Genomic DNA, 6,052 nt, shown 5'->3' with positions numbered 1-6,052 from the left:
AATAAAAATATAAAACTTTTTTGTTAAAAAATGCGGATTAATATTAATTTTTCAAATAAATAAAAATAAAAAGTGTTTTTTAAAATTGAACGAACGTAAAATTGAACGCGTTCATCAAAGAAAAGGAACGCGTTCACGTTCAAAGTTCGTCAAAAAAAAAGGAACGCCGTTCATCACCTTTTTTCAAAAAAACGAACTTCGTTCACGAACGCGTTCATTTTGAACGCGTTCGTTTACAACACTACATAAATCATATATCCATTTATTCCATCATAATTTAAAAATATAATTTAAAAAACTATAAAATAAAAATATGAAAAAGTATTTTAACAACCTTATTTGTCACAAAATATTCTCATCTAATAAGTTTTTTTAAATACTATAAGAATGCATGCAACGACCGTTGTTCCGTGGCAACAACCTATCAAGTCCATACCAAAATGCAATATGAAAATAGTTCAAGGCTTTAATATCCAAAGCAAACCTACAAATAATCTCTTGTTAGGAAAAAAGGCGACTCTGGTCATTGATTTGCCGCATCGAGAAGGTTTTTTTTTTGTTAAATTTTGATAAATACATATTAGAGATGCATGTTCCAATCCTAAGCCAGCCCGCTAGAATTTTTTATATCCAGTCCGTCTTGACAAGTAAAATTTTTTTACTAGCCCAGCCTGGCTCGTAGGACACTTTGCCAAAGGAAAACTGAAATATGAATTATCCTTAGTTAAAAAAATTTTTAAGGAGGGTTCGGGTTTGCCCCGTAAAAATTTTCGGATTGTTGCAGGTTCAAATCTTTATTATTATAAAGAATGCAACTTTTCTTATTTGAGCATCACTTGTAGGAACCAAAAAAATATTTTAATCAAAAAAATATTTTTTTTGCTCAATTTTTATACGTCATTTATAAAGATTATAATATTAACAATTGTGATATAAATCTATTAAATAGTGTTGTTTTCTTTAATTTTTTTAAATAATTTTAGATCAAATGATGGATATACGTATTAAAAGTTGTTCGGCCGAAGATCCTGCTAAACAATTCAAGCTAATCCTCTTCGACGATAACAAGTTATTATACTAAGGCTACATACTAGTTCTAGTATCACTTTTATAAATGACAAGCATTCCATATTAGATTACAAAAAAATGTCCTTTTTAACTTTTTCTAAAAGCTTAAATATATTTCGGACTCACCCTCTAAATATTATAAACTTTAAATTTCTATATAATATCATTAACATAGATATTACTAAAAAAATCATTAATTAAAATATATATGACAATAAAAGAGAACAGAGAGTTCAATAGTTTGAAGGTAAGAAACACCTACAAATCAAATTTTTTTTTACTTATGAAGACATTGAGAGAGCGATATATTTATTTGATTAATTTGCAGAAGAATCCACAATGTGTTTGAATTCTTGTGTAAATAATTTATATAATACAGAAATGACTAATTATAAGGAATACTATTTTAATTGGCAGCGAGATAATAGATTTCATAAGATTTACTCATTATTATCAGATGTTCAGAAAACAACCGTAGATTTGTATCTCCAATTCTAAAAGAAAAAATTAATGGGTCCATATTTTCCTTCTTTCGTTTCAATACTTTCCGATTTGACAACAATTCATCCGTAACTTTCGGATGCACAGTACAAATATGTCCAATATCTTGTACTCCTAAAGTATACTATTTTAATAAAAATGATGAATAATTAAATTTGATATGATAAGAACAAATTTTTATATTTTAAGAAAATTATTATAAAAATCAATTGAAATAATAATGATATTTTTATTGAATGATCAATTTACTTTTATTAATTAATTATGCATAGACGTATCCAAGATTTTGCTAAGAGAGGGGGCATTATTGGGTGAATTTTTTCACTATAAATTTTATTGGAGATCTTAAGGTCATTTTATTATAGGAATTTGGCTATACTAGATTTTTATAAAAATAATTTTGGGTTTTCACTTTTTTTTTATTGAAGCTTTTTCCCCAAAAATTTTGAATTATAAGTCGTTATTTTAAAAAGTTATTAACTTTTACTAATTTTTCTTTCAAATTCTTCATTTTAATTATATATTGTATACCTTTTTAGGGGAGAGAAGAGAATGGGGGGGGGGGGGGTTGGGGAATTTTTTTGATTAGCTTAAAATGATATTTATGATTTATAAAGGGGTGACAGATTTCCCCCTTTCCTCCCCTTGGTTGCTGACTGCTTATTTTTATATCTTTGATCCTTGATATTTGAATTTTTTTATACAGGTATTATGTAATCACAAAGAAACTAAAAATATTGCTCGAAGAGACATAGACTCCAACATTGAACAACAAACGTTGAAAATCACATTAAATGTATACGAAGATCATAAAAGGGATATGCCGAGAAAAAATCTTTTTTTTAGATTTGGATAATTTATTTATAATTTAGAAACGAAAATTATATAAATCGGCACTAATGACTAATTCTTTTGATATTATTATTTTCCCCATTTCGTCCTGTTATGTGTTCTGATAAAAGTAAATTTTGTCAACCGAATAATCTAAAAGAATTTTTAAATATATTATTTAATTAAAATATTTCGCAATTAATAAGATGATAATTTTTTTTTTGAAATATACAAATTCTGGGTTGGTCACATTTATGCAGCTACAATTCTTAATTTTAGAGCTCTGGCTGGCCCTATTCTCCTGCAGGTTTTCTATTCTCTATATCGCCTACAAAATATACTTTAAAATTAAATAAAACAATTCCCAATATTTAAGTAATTTTGCCTCAAATTTAGTTAAAAATGACAATGGTACAATCCTCGCATTATAGTATTGTTTATTGGCTCGATTTAAGCCAGAAAAATATAGCCAAAGCCTTCTATGAGCAAAATCTTCAGGCATGTTGTATTTTTCTGGATCAAATATTGAGATGGTTAGAAATCGACTTAAATCAAGCTCTTTAATGACACTATCGCACCAGGTTTATTTAATATTATTAAGATCGATTTATAAAGAAAGACCGAGGCGTGATAAAGCCAAGTTAGCCAATGATTTCATTTTATCTCACTTACTAGCTAAAAAAAATATGATCTCTACAAAATGATAAGGTTCGAAATCTTTTGGCAACAAAAAAATGTAGGGAACATTATATTCAGCAAAGCGAAATTGTTTCGAATCATAGATAAGATTAGATAACCCATCCCTGTGATTTAAAATTACATAAAAATGATAATCTCCTCACATTTATTTTTCAAATTACTTGATTTGCCTGAAAAAATATATTAAATATAACCGCCAAGCTGTCAAGGTCTGAATTTAAGAAATAATTAAGCTAAAGATTATTCTACCATATCGATATAATTATAAAACTTATTCAAAGGCAAAAATCAAATCAAATAATCTTTTATATTTAATTTTTATTTATATCAAATGAGAATTTTCTCTATAATGACATGTGATCAATATTTTGAATTGTCTATTTATATTTATAGTCTGATAATTTTAAAATTTTCTTATTTTGCTAATAACTTTTATATTATTTTTTACCAAACGAATTTAATCAATAAACTAAAATGTATAGAATTACACAAGGGCCTAAGTTTTAGGTACTAGTGCTTTAGAGGTTGGTATACTTTATGTATAGGAAAGACTGCATCTTAATATGAGACACAGATTCATATCAAACTTTAGAAAGTATAACTCGATTCAAAATATATTCTAAATAAATCGAAAAAAATAAATGATATCTATAAAGGTTGTCGAATCATAATATTCTAAAATATTTTGAATCGGGGTAAAAAAACCATTAATGTATTGAGATGTAATTGATTTTTGAATCGCAATCTCAAATCCGATATATAAGGCTAAGTCTAAGATGTGCCTTTACAGTTATTTCTCTTATATAGTTTCTGTATATTGACTGGAAAAACTGATTGATGTATTTGGAATTAATAAGGTATTATATTGGCTTACTCAGATATTAATCGCATCTATCAATTTTGTATGATTCCAATTTTCTTTTATTTTGTCAATAATGCGTTTTCTATCCTACCAAACAGGTTAAAGAACTAAAATTTTAAAATAAGCACTAATTAATTATATAAAATTCCGAGTTAATATTCCCAGAAGTTCGGTTCACTTCACCCGTAAGGCGTGATATATTTTATTTGACTTATAGGCAGGGACCCTGAGTGAGCCGTAACGAACCGTTAAACCACTATAAACCGTTATAAATGTCTGAAACGTAACCGAACCGATATAATTATTTTCTGAAGGAGTTAAAAGATCCTTTATAAAAACTGTTAAACCGGTTCAAACCGGTTCAGTTTTTATATAGAAATGGAAATAATTTGAATATCCAGAATTATATAAAGCTCTTATAGTACTGGCGGTTTCAGAAACACAAGTTTTTGTAGAATGGGCTTTTTCGGGGCTAAAATTTGTGTTATCGTCCCAACGAACAAAAAGGAATCCATTTATATTAGAAAATATATTACTTATACGTTCAAATAATATATTTAAAAATTAGTTATTTTGAATCTTATATACTTTTTTTATATAAAATTCATAGATGCTTATAATAAAAATAAATTAGAAGATGGTGTTGCCTCAATAAAAAAAAATTTCTAACCGTAATGAACCTTTATAATCCTTTAAAATTAACTGCACCGAACCTAACCTTTATAAATTTCTACTTAAGTACCGTAACCAAAACGTAACCATTATAATTTTTTACATACTGAATCGTAACCAAACTGAACCAACGGTTCGGGTCCCTGCTTATAGTTTCTTCTTTATATTTGGTGAAATTAATTGAAGAATTAATTAATAAAGCAATAAATATTAACGAACCAAATATTTAAAACTTCTTATGCCATTTCTTTACTATAATTTTACCTTTAAGTAAAACATGGGATTATTAATGATAAAGTGATAATTACATGGAGATTGAGTTTTTAGATTAAGAATATTGAACTATAACATAAAGATATAGGGACATTGAACTCTTAAATCACGTGACCTTGACAAAAGTAATGGGGCTTTTGCGAGACAGATGCTGCCGTATTGGGGTTATAGGGATAGATTATCTCATGGACTATCCAAGGATGATAGCGATCTCTTGGCTAGCTTGGATAAAAGTGACCTCATGGGCCATCGAGGGGTGATAGCTATCCCTTGGCTAGCTCTATGATAACCGTGACGACCGTTCAAGCACAATGTCGACCAATCTACAAGGACTCAATAGCAACCTTGGCGGGAGATCCATCGAGATTAATACTCCGATGGGAGATCAAGCATATAATGGTCTCGATAACGATACTCCGGTAGGGATTAAGCATACAATAACTCAATAACGATATTCCTCTGGTCAAGCTTACAATGGTATCGATAATGATACACCATGGGAGATCAAGCATACAATAGAATCGATAGGAATACTATGGTGGGAAATCTTTCGATATTGATAGGGAGATTAATCAACAATAAAATAGATATATTGGGAGAGGGGCGACCCGTCGATATCAATGCTCCAATGGGAGATCATTTAACAAGGGGTACGATATTGTTACTCTAGGTGATATCAATCTACAAGGGTGGCGAGATCAATCGTACCAAAGCAGCTAATATTTATACTCTTTTGAGAGATCAAAATTTTAATTGGTGGGAGAAGAGTGGGTGTTAAAAGAAAGCAACACCACACAGTTAAGTTAAATGGACACCAAAGACAAATTTTTTTGGGAGAAACTTTAAATCGTGGTTACCTCTAGGAGATGTAGGTTTCCTTTCAATTAATGAAGTGACAATATATTAAATATATTATACATTATGGATTAATATATATGTCAATTAAATATGGTTAAATATTTATATATATTTATTATTTAATATAATACTGGGTGAGGATAACTATCTAATACCTTATTTTAATGTGATATCTGGATCTATCATTATTCTATTTATAATACGCATCATCTATTTTAACTATTATAATAGAAATATGAGGTTTACTCGTTTATTTAGAGGATAGTATCTGTAATCTGATAGCAGGTT

Source organism: Gordionus sp. m RMFG-2023, chromosome 4 (genome assembly GCF_954871325.1).
Source record: "Gordionus sp. m RMFG-2023 chromosome 4, tfGorSpeb1-WG-v2, whole genome shotgun sequence".
Lineage (NCBI taxonomy): Eukaryota > Metazoa > Nematomorpha > Gordioida > Chordodea > Parachordodidae > Gordionus > Gordionus sp. m RMFG-2023.
The sequence above is the reverse complement of the archived record's forward strand: the minus strand, read 5'-3'. Positions refer to the sequence as shown.